The sequence below is a fragment of the Panthera onca genome, chromosome X (assembly GCF_046562875.1).
Source record: "Panthera onca isolate mPanOnc1 chromosome X, mPanOnc1 haplotype 2, whole genome shotgun sequence".
Classification (NCBI taxonomy): domain Eukaryota; kingdom Metazoa; phylum Chordata; class Mammalia; order Carnivora; family Felidae; genus Panthera; species Panthera onca.
The window spans coordinates 38,426,270-38,442,076 of NC_138357.1; the positions used below are offsets into that span (position 1 = coordinate 38,426,270).

The 15,807-nt window shown below is 47.5% G+C and overlaps 1 protein-coding gene across 1 annotated transcript in view; it reads right to left on the reverse strand.

Moving 5' to 3' along the window:
* Positions 1-14,293, reverse strand: part of PAK3 (p21 (RAC1) activated kinase 3) — a 249,095-nt gene extending 234,802 nt beyond the window's left edge. Inside the window, exon 1 of the mRNA XM_081793298.1 lies at positions 14,124-14,293. The gene's annotated coding sequence lies outside the window, so the exon portion shown is untranslated. The remainder of the gene's footprint in view (positions 1-14,123) is intronic.
* Between the last annotated feature and the right edge of the window lie 1,514 nt (positions 14,294-15,807).

Sequence of the window (15,807 nt, forward strand, 5' to 3'; positions counted from 1 at the left end):
CATGTAGTAAAAAAGTCTGAAACTCCAGGCTAAGCCGCGTGACCCTTATCTGCTACCTCCCACCATGCCACTGCCCCAGCCTGATCCCAGGTATCGCCAGAACAACCCAGAGTGGGCAGGAGACACTATTCATCCTCAGCGGCAAGCAGTTAAGGGTGGCACTGCCCTCATACCATCTCTGGCCACGGCCAGAGGCCCAGCAGGATTTGGAGTGAGCAAGCAGAAGGGGTGGTGAGGAAAGACGGGTCAACGTACATCAGTGGTCCTCCTGGGTCACGCAGCCCCTTCTGAATACTCTGTACGTGTCCCGGTTCCCGCCTCGACCCTTATGACTCCAGTCAACACACAGATCTAGTAGTAACAGCAATGTCTGCCTCATAAGGTTATCGTGAGGATTAAGAGAGAAAAGACACGTGAGGTCCTTTGCATAGTGCCTAGCACATAGTGAGCACTCATTAAATGTTATTATGCATCCCCTGTGAACTGGGAATAATAGTACCTACGCCTCACAAGACTGTCATATTAAATGTAATGATACATGGGGCGCCTGGGTGGCTCAGCCGGTTAAGCGTCCAACTCTTGATTTCAGCTCAGGTCATGCTCTCACGGTCTGTGGGATCGAGCCCTGTGTCCGGTTCCACGCTGACTTCGTGGAGCCTGCTTGGGATTCTCTCTCTCCCTCTCTCTGACCCTGCCCCTCCCCCTGAAAATAAAAACTGAAAACACATAAATGAGACGAGTCACGTAACTGCCCAGCATGTAATAAGCGCCCAGTAAATGCTAGCTGTTATTAATAGCACCAACAGCAGCAGCAGCAATACCGAATAGTGCAGGAAACAAATAATGCAGGCTGAACTAAGGCAGAGACACTGGGGAATCCAAGGAAGGCAGCATATGCCTGAAATTGTCACTCCGGGGCCCCAGAGGTGGGGGATTAATTTATCAAGAAAGGCCCAGAGACTAGTGCGCGGCCAGTGGGGGTGGGGGGCAGGACAGGTTGCTTGGTCACCAGGCCAGGGCAGGTGATGCCCCGGGAGGTGGCCCCCCTCAAGGCAGGCCCTGTCACCAGGGCTCAATTCCCAGCTCTATTGATCAGGTAGGAACTGTCACTATGGTAGCATCTGGTTGCCACACCTGATGTATTACTTGGGGAGGTGACACGGGCTCTCTGGCCTGTTGTCTTGGAGGAATGCCAGGGCTGCCAGGGGAGGCGAGGGAGGGGCAATGAAGAGAACTTTGTGCTGTATGGGGCCATGCTCCTGTGGGAGGTTAAGCAGGGTCTGCCTCGTCCCCATTTCTGTTACCCTGAGAACCCGGGGGTCGTCTGCCTTCCGGAAGCGGCCCATCTGACGTGGTGCCGTGCCTTCGCAGGAAGCCCGCTCGGTCTCAGGAGGTCCCCGTGCAAAAAAAGGCCCTCTCCTCTGCTTATCCCAAATGACACGCAACATGAAGACATCAGAAGCCCGCGCTGGGGCAGGAGGAAGGCCCAGAGGTGGCCCAGACACCGAGAAGCCACAGACCAAAGAGATGTCTGAGGTGTGAGGTCGGCAACTCGCTAACAACAACAATACACTTCTATGTACCAGGCCTGTGCTGAGAACTTTGTGGGAATTATCTTATTCATCCAAGAAAAGAAAACAAAACAAAACAAAAAGAAAACAAAAACAAAAACAAAAAAACTACAAGGAACTAAAAGGTAGCTACTCTTTTAACCCCATTACACAGATGAAGAGACTAAAGTTTAGCGAGGCTAAGTGACTTGTCCAAAGTGCCTGGGCCAGGACCCATACCTCTCCACAGAGCCTCATGTACTCGTGATAATACAAAAATAAGCTGCCATTTATTGAGCAGGAATGATGGGGCAGACCCTTGCCCCACATTATGGCTTTGATTCATTACCTGAACTCTATGAAGTGGGTACACAGGATTAACTCTTTCCACTTTACAGAGCCAAGGCAGCGAGGTGGTTAAGAAACTTTCCAAGACCACACGGCTCGTTCCTAGGAGAGAGGGCAGGGATTTGATCTTCGCCAAGTGATTGCATCTCCCCGCCCTTTAACCTCACACATCCTTCTCTTTTTATCCAGAACGGCTCTTTTGCCAGGGAAAGCCTGAAGACGACTGTAAGAACGTTCCCTGGGCCATTTGTTTTCAATCATCTGATTGCACTGCTATGGCCACAGGCAGGGGAGAATTCAGGATCATTACAGATGGGAGACCTGAGGCCTCATATGACCTCGATACCATCTGACTCTTGTGACTGGGGAGAACAGTAAAGAGAAGAGATGTTGCAGAAAGTGGGTGGAAGTCTTCCACTGAGGGCTCCAACTGAAAAGAGGTTTTTAGAGAAATGATATCCAATGCAAGATCTTGCCAAGAAAGAGGGAAAAAAATGTTTCTGTGCGGCAGTGTTAAGTCCACACACTTCAGTCAAAGTGAAAGTCGGACTCCTGCAAATGGGGTATTACTTTAGGGTTTGAGGATACACTCCATCCCGTGGGTATATTCTGGAAATGTCTGTGCATGGATGTGTTGTGCTCATGAGCTTAAGGGCTATCAATCCTAGTATGAAGAGTCTGAATTAGCGGATGCAAATATCCCTTGCTGCATGCTTCAAGTTTCATAATGAGAATCAGACAAGGATTCGGATGAACTGGAAATCCAAGAATCCAAGCCAACAAGACTGTTGTTCGCCCTATTTCTGGGCCCTCCCCCTGGCTACCTCCCCTTATCTAATCCCCCATTAGCTGAGGGCATCCTGGAAGTCACTGCTGACCTCTGGTTACCTATAGCCTTTGCACCAGCTTCCGGATGGGATTACGAGAAGAAAAAAATAAGCAGTATGTTTCACATCCCTAGGAACTATGAAACTAACAATAGTCACAAGGTCTCTGGAGTTTACTTCTCAAAGCCAGTATGTACTGGTCTGTTACCAATGCACAAAAATCAAAATCTGTTCCCTAGCCCCACCCGTACAGTGATCCATAATAACCCTAACAACATTACTCTGCCAATAAAATGAACGCTCGTCTCTTTCTCGGTGTTTGAGGCTACTCAGATACTTCAGGGTTCAGACTTCACAGCCAAGAAAATCCATTGCTGCATACATCAGCCTTTGGCATCACCGCCTTATTACCACAGGGAACGCTGAATAGCCAAATATGTAAAACCTTGGATTGTGAGGATCTCATTCTGCGAGTGTTCTGCAGGACGAGCAAACATTTCTAATAAATTTTAACTTGACAAACGACCGCTGTCTTGCAATACGAGTCGTACATGACACCGAACGTCGTCGAACGTCACCTGATCACAACTGAGCCAACGGTTTTTGACATTCGCTTTGATATACGAGTGCTTCAGATTACAAGCATGTTTCCGGAACGAATTATGCTCACAAAGCAAGGTTTCACTGTAGTTCTGTTTCACCATTCAGGTCCCGGGACCAAACAGACAGACCCACGTTGCTACTCACCAGCTGAATGAACTTGTGCCAATTAGCTGCTCTGAGGCTCAGTTTCTCCCTCTGTGAAATGAGCACACTGATCATACCGACCTGACAGAGTTGTGGAAGGGACCAAATGAGACAACGCATGCCACGAGGGTTTGCGAGGTCCCTGGCACACAGCTCCATCAACGGCTGCTATTTATAAAGAGGAAGATGTGCTATCTCTGAAAGTTTGCCTTGGCGAAGCATCTCTCTGGCTACAATGCCCCCTGCAATGGAGTGAAGGGCTGAAGGCCGAGGCACAAGAAGACAAGTGGGGCATATTGATCCTGACTCCTTTCCTGACTCCTTTCCTGTCAGTGGTCAGAAAGCAGGAGAGTATGGGTGGCTCAGTCGGTTAAGCGTCCAACTTTGGCTCAGGTCATGATCTCGCAGTCCATGAGTTCAAGCCCCGCGTCGGGTGGGCTCTGTGCCAACAGCTCAGAGCCTGGAGCCTGCTTCCGATTCTGTGTCTCCCTCTCTCTCTGGCCCTTTCCCGTTCATGCTCTGTCTCTGTCTCAAAAATAAACGTTAAAAAAAAAAAGAAAGAAAAGAAAGCAGGAGAGTACTGAGGCAGTGCCTCTGGTTGGAGGAAATCAAATCTGTGAGAAGAGTGGGGGAGGGCTGAGGAGTGGAGAGAAAGCGTGGTGGGGGTTGGGGGAGGTGAGGGCATAAAAAGCTAAGGTGTTGAAATCCCATCAAGCAAGAGAACCCGCTGCCACTCTGTGAGCTTGATGAAGGGAAGTGAAATAAAAGTTTAAAAAGTCAAAGGAGGGGTAGAACCTTCAAATGGAATTGGAAGGATAGCTTGGGCAGAAAGGGTCTGAGTTCCGGAAACCACTTTGTCCTTTCTCAGAAATGCTTCTACTGAAGATTTTGCGCCAAAGGGCCTGAAATATGCTCATGACTGAATAACTGGTCAGTTCATCTAGGCCTGCGCTTATTCAGAAGAACACTGCGCTCTCTGCTCACTTATGCAGAAACCAGCCCCAAGGAACTAGGTCCAAAAAACCAACCTCCTCCAACTCGGTCTCCTGTTGGAGGTTTCTAAGCCAGAGCTACTGGGAAGCCCGGCCTTTGTCACTTGGGAAAATGGTTCCATTCTCTCAGGCCAGAAAACCCAAGGGATCCTGCCTCCTGAAAGTTACCACAGGAGGGGGCTACAGCTTTCTCTGAACCTACCTAAGAAGGCAGTTAACACAGATTTCCTGGGTCCGCTCTTGGGAGTTTCAGATTCAGCTGGTTGAGGTGGGGACTCCAACATATGTATTTTTTAACGGGCCCCTTAGTGATTCTGTCACAAAAGCACACTTCGGCTTTGGAGACGAGTATGCTTTCTTTAAGTGGAAGACACTACGGAACAGATCAACTATTCCTAACTATGTCCTCATTGTACACGTGAGGAATCTGAGGCACAGAGACATTTAAGCACTTGTGCAAGGTTGCACAGCTAATTCGAACCCAAACCCGAATTGGAACCTGGGTCTTCTGCCTCTCAATTCACTGGAAGCTCCATTTACTATCTTTGCCTCTCAATGAGATTTTTCCTTGCTACTTTAAGTACCGAGATGTCCCTCCTGGTACTAATCAAGAGCTAAAAAGCAACGCTTCCAGGGCGCCTGGGTGGCTCGGTTGGTTAAGCATCCAGGCTCAGCTCAGGTCATGATCTCACAGTTCATGAGTTCAAGCCCCACGTTGGGCTCTGTGCTGACAGCTCGGATCCTGGAGCCTGCTTCGGATTCTGTGTCTCCCTCTCTCTCTGCCCCTCCCCCACTCATTCATTTTTTTTTTCTCTCTCTCTCTCTCAAAATAAATAAACTTAAAAAAAATCAATGCTACCTTTGTAGAATATTCAGTAGAAAACAAAACACGTCGATCCCACGTTCTACTAAAAGCATCAAGCACAGTTTTAAAAAGAAAAGAAAATATGGCCTTTCCCCTTATGACCATCCGTAAGGAGAAACAGAGCACATGATTTATGTGTAGAGACCATATTTGTGGCTACGATGCTTCAGTTTTAAATTATTCAGCACTGAAGAGACACCCTAGCTTTAAGAAACGGTATTCGTGAGCTTAACAACCAAACCCATTTCTTTTTCAAGGCCGCAAAGATTAATAACTATATTATCCGACCATCAGTTCCCCTGTGAACTATCCTTCCTCGATTCCAAACCTTTAAAAGAAAAAAAAAACCCAACCAATATTAGATAGGATCTAAAGCCATTTGCCAAATACCAAGATTTTGAGGTAAGTGGCAAACCACACATCATAAATGTCAATAGTTCAAATAATCCAAATTATTCCTTTGGGTACAATAACCCACCCATCTTCTGACAACTCAAAAGCATCCCAGCGATGGGCTGTGTATGGACCATGCTAGGTAAAGTGAATGATGGGTAAGTCCAAAGGGCATTCTTAAATCTCTCAGATTTAAAGGCACCCACGTCCATCCCTAGAGGAGATGAGTTGCCAAATTTTTAGCTAGCAAGTGGTGGGGGTAGGTCAAGAACCCTTTGCAGCAATGGTCCACCCCGAGGGCATTTCTCCTTTCCAGATGGGGCTTCTCAATCTGTAAAATGGGTAACTGCTCTGCCACCCCCAAGGGATTTTAAGGTTGCTACCATCGCTCTAAAGACAAAACATAGCTCTAAAACCACACAAGTGACCCCTGTGGTTTTCACCATCTCCTCATCGATAGACCCTACCCATGGCCTAAAGCAAACGCCAAATCCCCCATGACCCGTGACCATAGTATCTGGGTTTTGGCAGAAAAGAGATACAAGGAGAGGAAGCAAGCCCAGGCAGAGTGAAGGGAAAAGCTACACCTGTACGTGTTCGCCACTGTTGCCTTCGCAGAGGGTGACATCACTGTTTATTTCTGTTAGAATAACTCCTCGTGGGAGGGCCTCAAACTTGCCCTCTTTGCAGGAAGTCAGGTTGGAGAGAAGCTGACTCCTACTCAGCACTCGGCCTCTGGAAAATTCTGGAACCAATCTAGCTGACCTCAGAGGTCAGTGAAGATGCAGCAGTGGCTTTTTTCCCAAGTGTCTTACAAGGTAGATCTCTAAAGTCGATTTGCCATTGGCCACTGTTGCAGCTGCTGCCAGCAGAAATGACCCTGAATGGCCATTCATTTCACAGTGAATTTAGAGGGACCTGATGCTGGAAAATGCGTTTGGACACAGTTTGAGTTGGAAATGAATTAAAAAGCATGTTTGCTTAAATAATTGAAGATGAAACATGTATTACACGTGTTTTGTGCGCAGTTAGGGATTTCTGCACCAAGCCTTTCCTGGTGCCAAACATGAATTCCTGCCTAACACTTGATGTAAGAAGTAAAATCTTGGGGCTCCTGGGTAGCTCAGTCAGCTGAGTGTCCAATTTCAGCTCAGTCATGATCTCAAGGTTCATGGGTTTGAGCCCCGCATCAGGCTCTGTGCTGACAGCTCAGAGCCTGGAGCCTGCTTCGGATTCTGTGTGTGTGTGTGTGTGTGTCTCTCTCTCTCTCCCTCTACCCCTCCCCTGCTTGGGGTCTCTCTCTCTCTCTCAAATAAATAAATGAACATTTAAGAAAAGAACTCAAATTTTTTTTCAGAAGGCATCAGGAAGAGAAGCAAAGTATACTTTTATACAGTATGGTTGGAGTGTAAATTGGTGTAAAAAAAAAGAAAGAAAAGAAAAGAAAAGAAAAGAAAAGAAGAGGCTTCAGAGAGCAATTTGGCAGTATCTAGAAAGGAAATTACCTGAACAAAGTCGGTCCTAGGAATTTATCTTAAGGAAATAATGAGCCCTATGCATATGATACAGTCCAAGGATATTCACTGTGGCATTGTTTGAGTGCTCATAAAAGAACAGAGTGCCAATTAGGGTTTTTCAAATCTTAAACTTTTCTGTACAATGGAAGACACTAAAATCCAAGTGAAAAAGTAAACAAACTGCTTAATATATTTACAACATAGATAACAGCTGGCTGCTATCTGTAATATGCAAAGAAATTGCAGTTATCAAAATGAGAAAGAATGACTAAATAGAAAAGGAGGTAAATGATATGAAATGGCAACACAGAAGAGATACAGATGGCCAATAAACATACAAAAAGGTGTTCAACCTCTCTAGTACTAAAAAAAAAAAAAAAAAAAAAAAAAAAGCAAAGATGGGCTCCTGTGTGGCTCAGTCGGTTAAGCGTCCGACTTCAGCTTGAATCGTGATCTCACGGTTCATGAGTTCGAGCCCCGCATCAGGCTCCGTGCTGACAGCTCAGCGCCTGGAGCCTGCTTTGGATTCTGTGTCTCCCTCTCTCTCTCTCTGCCCCTACCCCTGCTCATGCTCATGCTCTGTCTCTTTCTCTCTCAAAAATAAACAAATGTTAAAAAAATCTTTTTTTAAAGCAAAGAAAATGAGGGTTTTTTTTCAGCTACCTCATTGTCAAAGATTCAAAAGATCAAAAGTATCTGACATTGGTGAGGAAGAGCATAGAGAAATGGCCATTTTTGGTGGGAATGTAAGTCACTATAGCCTTCCTGGAGGGAAATTTTGGCAGGCTCTATTAAAATCAAGGACATGCAGACCTAACTCTGTGAACCAGCAGTTTCACTACTAAGAGTGTATTCTATAAAAACACTTGCAATAGGGGCGTCTGGGTGGCTCTGTCAGTTGAGTGTCCAACTCTTCATTTCAGCTCAGGTTGTGATCCCAGGGTCATGGGATCCAGCCCCGAGTCAGGCTCCGTGCTTGAGATTTTCTCTCTCTCTCCCTCTGCCCCCCTCTCATGCTCTCTCTCTCTCTCAAAAAATAAAAATAAAAATAAACACGTGCAGTAGTATGCTGAGATTCATGTAAAAAGAAGTATGCTGCACCAATATTTAATATTTTTTTAAAAAATCAGACATAATATAAAAATTCATCAATGAGAGTTGGATTAAAGACATTATGTCACAACCATATAAAACAGAGTACTATGCAGCTATTAACAAGAATGAAATAGCTACATGTACCCTGGCAGGAAAAGACCTCCAGACATAAGAGTTCTATGAAAAGCATGTTGCAGAACAGTATGCAGAGCACTGGTCACATCTTTTATTATTTTATGCGCCTGAATCCCTATGTGAATATTCATAAAAACACGCACAAAATGCTACATACCAAACTGTGAACATGGCAGGGATCAGTGCTGGAGAGGCCAGGAACATTCTATTTGATATTTCTATTTTTACAAGCATGAGCATGTATTATTTTGATCAGAAAAATGCTTTTTTTAAACAAGAAGTGAGGCAAGCTGTGCCACTCCCCCACAATCTCCCAGCCTCTAAAAATGTCCTCTTCAAGGACGTGGTGTTCCTGCATCTAAGACAATTTCTAATACGCTAACCATGAGCTCTTGCTATTTAGGAGTTAAACTAGGTTAAGAAACACTGGAGAGAAGCAAAAGGGATGCCCCATTCTTTTAGAAGAGTTGTCTTTCATGCTATTATGGTGTAACTGGCATCCTTTCTAGAACGACCTCTGTCTCCCATTCTTTCAAATCTCCCGCCCTTCTTCCTGCCACGCCTCCTTTCCCGGCACTTTTTCCTAAGGTTGGGAGAAGGGGACTCATTCATTGTAATCCCTTTTCTATTTTCACCTCAAGAACTGGCTTCAATCCCATTATTCCATCCTAAAGAAATTCCACACCAACGTCCCCGTTCCCCAGTCTATTCAGCACAAGGTTTATCCCAGTATTTCCAATTCCCTCCAACTTAAGGTTGACAAGTCCAAATCTGAGAATCTTTAGTTTTCGGGGAGTGTCTACAAGTGACCCTAGGCTGTGTACCAACAGCTATAGCCAGCAGAGCGAGAACCCGCCACCTAGACGGCCCTGAAACTATGTGCACATGCTAGTGGGGGAGGGAGGGCTCAGTGGCTTTCATCACACGTTCAAGGAGCTCATTGGTCCACAAAAAAAGTTAATAACCACCAAGGAAGAGGGACTTGCATGGGTGAATCATCCACTGAGTATCTACGCAGAACACCCAGTCCTGAGGTTTCCAGCTGGCTGCTTGGCTTGGTGGATCAGACAACCATACACTCAAGAGGAATGGAAAGAGAGAGACAGGGGAAGCATAGCCTTTTAGTGCTCCCCTAGAAACCTGTTCCTCTGCTAAAGCTGCCACACAGAGCTCACACACAACCCAGACGTCGACGTGACCTTCAAGTCCCACTGAGCCAACCCACACTCCCCTGAAGCGCACAAGAAGACAGCCAGGTCTAGTGGAGAGAACGTTAGGAGGCAGCAGATCTGAGTTTCAGCCTCTAGAAGGACTTCTGTTCTGTCACACGGTAGCTGTGTGATCTTAGACAACTCACTCCCCTTCTCCCGCGTTTTTCTCATCCAAACAGAAGCTTTGCACCGGATGAACTTCGAAAGGCACTTGGTGCACTACCATTCTATGAGTCTCCCCTACTGGACAGATGTTGCCACTAAAGTTTCCAGAACAGAGAAGGACTTCACTCTCACCGTCCAGTGTCACAGTCTTAAAGTCACAGCCTTTCTTCTCATGACCAACCTAAACCCTTCTTATTGCAACCGAAGCTTGTTGCTTTCACGCGGAGCACGGCTGGTCTGCGTCCAGAGCACTGCAGAACGGGTAACCGAAGGCATCAGCCTCCACCCCAAACTGGGTTTGCAGTGATTATCAGCCGTGAATTCGCAAGATCCGCACTCTTCTTTCAAGGCAGCTCATAGGGAATCAGAAAGGGTCAATAGTGACATGAGTGCTTTTTCTTCTGCCTTTCAATTTCCTTAAAGATGGCCACGCCTTCTTATTGACAGCATAGACAAGGCACTGGGGCCACTGAACGTGAACCCTGCAGCGGCTGCTTCCAAGATGGCCCCTTAGAACTACTTCTGTAAGAAAAGGAGTCTGAAAGCTAAAAGCAACTTTCCAACTAAACTTAATTCCCACCTCTAGGGTTCTCTGGTCAGCAGGGTGTGTTCAAATTGATGGGATTTTTCTTACGGCTATACTGATGATACCTCTGGCCCAGGAAATTAAAGGCCACACTGAAATTCTCAGGATGTGAAAGGAAGTAAGCACAAAGAACTGAGTCACCCAAGGTTGAATGAGGATAGGTCTTTCCAGTCAAAGCAAAGCAGAGAACTGAAGCAGTCTGCCCAACAGTGCAACAGAAAAGCAAAATGTGGGCCTGAATTATCAGGATCATTGCCTTCATTCTGCACTTCCCTTTCGTAATAACTTTGAGCTTACATACAGCCTTTCTTCTATGGAGCTCAAAATACTTGCGGAGATGGTATCTTAGTTGCCATCACACAGACGGTGAGGGCACTGATTATTATCAGCCTCATTTTACACACCGGGGGAAGGAAAGCCTAAAAGGGTGAAGCAAGTCATCCAAGTTTACCCAGCAAGGTACCGACAGCCCCCGAGCTTGGCGGGAAATGCTCTCGCTCGAGGTTGCCCGAAGAATATTCTTCTCAATAGCAGTCTGGCCAAATGCTTGTTGCAACACCACATTCTGTGGGCAAAAACATCTGGATAATGCCGCATAGTCTATTCTCCTGGGGAGTCACAATATACATTTGCCTGGTAAAGGCTTTTAGAAGCCCTGAAGTAAACAAACCTGTTTTTGTTTGAGCAAGAATTTCCCAAATTTAACTTGACCAAAAAACTCTGTGTATGTCTGAATGTGAGTGTGAAACACCTACTAACATCCTGTGGAACTAGTCTTCTTCGGAACGCACGCTGGGAAGCGCTTGTCCAGCCACTAGACTTATCTGAGTACCTACACAGCAGACAGGTCCATTCATTTCCAGCTCAAGCTGGCCGGGGGGGGGGGGGGGGGGGGGTGGGGGGGGGTGGGAGGGGTGGGAAGGTTCTTAGAGATCCCGCCTGCTACTTTCTGGTATCAATGCCAGTGAACAGAGGACCTTAATGCGTCCAAAGGACCCTGGGCCATCATTTCCTCTGCCTCGGGGCATTGGCCAGGCTAGGGGGGGAAGTCAATTCAAGCTCAACCACTTCTGCGGGCATTCCTTTCAAACAGAACCAAGGGCTATTTTTGGTCTTCATTTAAGGGAGGAGGTGCTCAGGATGCTGGCCCAAGCCCTCAGAGCCCACAGTCTTGACTAGCATAATTTTGTGCCCATCAGGCACTTCCGGCAGAAATCATTAATCTCTTAGGTTCACTTCCGATGCCCTTTATCAGCCCATGCAATCGGCACCACCTAATAAAACAGGAGACTCAGAATGTGCCCCCCCTCCTGCTTAACTGCATGAGCGTTCAAGTCAGTCCTCATATATCCATTTCTAACTATGTACCTAACATACAAGACAGAAATCCTCTGCTGTTATTAATTACCAGTGACACCACTAACAGTATCTAAAATGTAAAAAGTCCCTGAAGACCCTGTCCTGGTTAATTTGTATTTTATACACAACCCAAACGACAAAAAATAACAGACAATGGATTTCATATTTATCACCACCATTTCCATGCTTTCAAAGCTCAGTGTTTACTAATCACCCACACCATGAGGGAAAGTGCCCACAATGAAATTGGTTAAGTTTCTGTGCAAAAGGTACATGCAACGTGGGTGTGTCTGTCTTTATCCATCCATTGGCTATACAAAAAAAAAAAATCTGTGGAAATGGATTTTTGGTAAAAATATTCACTGTAAAGGTCAGAGGGGCAATGTTATTTAAGATGATCTGATTATGAAGCCTTTTGTAAAGCAACAAATTCTGCGATGTGACTACTGTCCATCTATGTCATTTGCCTGGGAAATACATACTTCCAAGCAGCAGATTTGCTTAAAGCAGAACACTAATATTTATAAATGAGCTGGACATTTCTTAAGATGGGGGGATGTGCTGATCTTTATCAATCTGCAATACCGGCTCCTTCTGGATTCATCATGAATCGCTATCCCAATCCAGACAGACTCACTCTGACTTTGTTGAGAATGTGACAGTAATACTTCTGAGAACTCCCTTGCAGTCTTACTTAACTATGACCCTCCACCTTTATACATGCTGTTCCTTCAACTTAGCCACCTGGTGAATTAATTCTTCAAGACTCACGCAAATGTCTCCTCCCCCACAAAGCCTTTCTTGATCATGCCACCCACCCCTAGGCAGGCACCCCTTCTCTGTGCTCTCGCAACACTCTATCTCTTGTCATACTCTACTGTAATCATCTGCTTACACACCCTATCTTGCTTACCAGACTGTGCACTCCCTGAGAGCTGAGATGATGTTTTATTCATTTATTCATTTATCTACTTCCAATACCTAACATTACTACTGGCACATAGCAGGTGCTTAATAAATGTCGGTTGTTTGAGTGAACGATCACTACCCTTAGCTGGGCATTTTTGGTCCCTGAAAAATAATGCTCTATTAAAACCTCAAATAACATGTACAAGAGAAGGTCTAGCAGGTGTGTTCATTTTTGTTGATTTCTTCTTTCTTTGATGAAAAAAAAAAAAGACCATATCAATTCACATCTTACGGTTCAAGGAGAAAAAGAAATCCCACTGAACGAAATTCACTACTAATACAGAGGAGCATCTAGTATGTTCGTTTTTCTCCAAACGTAGCTGCTACATCCTAGCTGAAAAGTAACATCACTGCAGTAAAGAAGACATGAGCATCCACTAATTAAAGGGGTGCAGGGAGAGGCACTGCAGGATCACTCTTAGAGCTTTGGATCCTCATTGGCTAAGAGAGGGAAGCCTGCTAAGAAAGTTGGGCGTCTTTGGGGGAACAGTAATGATGGCCAGTAGGACTTGGTCAACCTGGCTGGAAATTCCACAACCAGAAGTCCTAAGCGACAGCCCCACGCTGGGGGGATTTCCATCACTTTGAAACCATCATTACCCTTCTAGTGTGGGCAGAACAGGTTGGACCTGATCTGCTTGCCTGTTACTGCAATCTGGCTTGGCATGGGATGATACCCAAGGACATGTAATGCCAGGAGTAACCCAGCCCCATGGCGCAGACACACACGCGCACACACACACGCACACACACGACACCCCACGCTCCAACTCATACTCATTGCATCCCACACAAAACCCACACCATCTCCCCCTACACACACAGGCCACCGCATTCCCGTGTGCCCAGTCACACACGCAGGGAGTGCCCCCTCGCATTCTCTCACTTCCCCAGTGTGCCCGGCCCACACCCCACACCGCCGGCAGACTGCAGCCTAGCCTGGAGCTGGAAGCTGGTGCGGACTGGTTTTTGTTGTATGTAACAAAGCCCCATGCACCCAGGTGCCCCGCTGGATCGGCTCCATCCATTTCTCCCCGCCCCCATCCACGAGCTCCCAGAACAAGAGAAAGCTCAGCTCTGGGAAGTGGATGCGGGGAGTGGGGGTGCAGAGAAAGAGAGCTTGAGGGGTGGGCGGGGGGCGGAAGTGCGGGCAGCTTCGGGGCGCCCTCGCCACGAAGCCAGAAGGACGGCCAACTGCCAAAGGGACCGGGGCTGCCCTCCCAGCCCATCGCACGCCGTCGATGCCTAGAAAAAGACCCAACGCGGAGAGATAATCGCCCCCCGCGCCCGCCGCGTGCCCTCCCGGCGGCTCCGGGAGCCAGCGGCGCTCCGACTGCCCGCAACAAAGCGCCCCCCGCACAGACCTGTTCCAGGCTCCCCGGGCGGCCCGAGCGCAGGCGGCCGCTGCTGAGGGTTCTGCCCTTCGCCGCGGCGGACGGGAGGAGGAGCAGGAACTGGGGGAGGAACGAGGACGAGAGGGGAGCGGAGACCGCGGTGGCCGCGGTGGCGGCGGCGGCGGCGGCGGCGGCGGCAGGAGGAGGAGGAGGAAGAGGAGGAGGAGGAGGAGGAGGAGGAGGTGGTGGTGGTTGCGTCTGCGGCCGCCGCCGAGGATGCTCGCGCGGGAGGCAGGGCGGTGCGCTCGGGGCGTGGGCTCACGTGCGCCCCGCGGCCCCGGGCTGCGCGCGCGGCTGGGTGTGTGAGAGCATCTGGGTGGGTTTGGACTGTGATTATTCCAATTCCGACCTAGTGTGGAACTTGTGGTTCCTGCAGCCAGGCGGAAGTGAAACCCTTTCACTCTCCCAAGCCTGATGGTGTCGACCCTGGCGATGGGGGTTGGGGGTGAGGGAGCGAGAGCGGGGAGGAGGGTTTCGGGACCAGGGCTCCGGGCCTGCCATTAATGTCTGCACCCCTTCTTTCAGTCTTCTTTCTGGGCGCCGGTGGCTTGCCGCCGCACACATCTCTGGAAAGCCTATGGCCAAAGAGAATAACAGAAAGAGACCCAGAGGCTGAGGACAGTCACCATCCACATCACATTGTATTGAGTGAGCGCTCACGTCGTGCTGGGCTGGCTGTCTGCGCCACCCAGAAGGCAATTTTCTGTCCTAATTTGGGATTGACTTTCGTGAGTTGAGGTGCCCATAACTTCATTGCAAGATCTACCTACATCCCACCTTTCCTCCTGGCTGATTCCATTGTAGTAGCTCTAGGAGTGGCACATTCAGTTTAGATGAGAACGAGACTGGTTTTCTGGAGATCACTCGGTTGAAGATCATCGTGGATCCAGCTGGAGACCCCGTTTGCATTCGGACACCTAAAGCTAACATAAGGGGAAACCGATTGTGAGAAGCACAACTTTGCCCCATGAGGCAATCCTTGGTGAACCCCTTGCTTAGAGCCCTGCTGAGGGTCTTCCTGCCGGTAACTTTTTGAGAATTTCACTTCATCTTGCCTCTGGCTTATCCATGCAGAGTACTTTGGGACTTACAAAGCACTTCCTAGTAATGGGATCCCTACCATATCACCTCTGTGAATTAGGCAAGGAAAATATCATCATTCGTATTTTACACATGAGGAAACAGATTGAGCAAGATTAAGTGGTTTTGCCTAACATTACAGGCTAAGAAGTGGCAGGTCCAGAATTAGGACCTAGTTCTTCAGATTTCCAGGTCAAAGTTCTTTTTTAAAATTACATTCTGGTGGGGGGTGGGGGGATTCCCGGGTGGCTCAGTTGGTTGGGTGTCCAACTTTTGGTTTCTGCTCAGGTCATGATCTGACGATTTTGTGGGTCAGAGACACAAGTCCGGCTCAGCTCTGACAGTGTGGAGACTACTTGGGATTCTCACTGTCCTGCTCTCTCTGCCTCTCCTCCACTCATGCTGTCTCTGTCTCTCTCAGAATAGAATAGAATAGAATAGAATAGAATAGAATAGAATAACATCTCAGAAAAAAATTTGAAATTCACTTATTGATCTCCAGGTTGGAGGTGAATGGTTTAGTGCCTTCACTAAGTTGAAATTGTTAACTAAAATTATATTTTGAAAAAGTTAC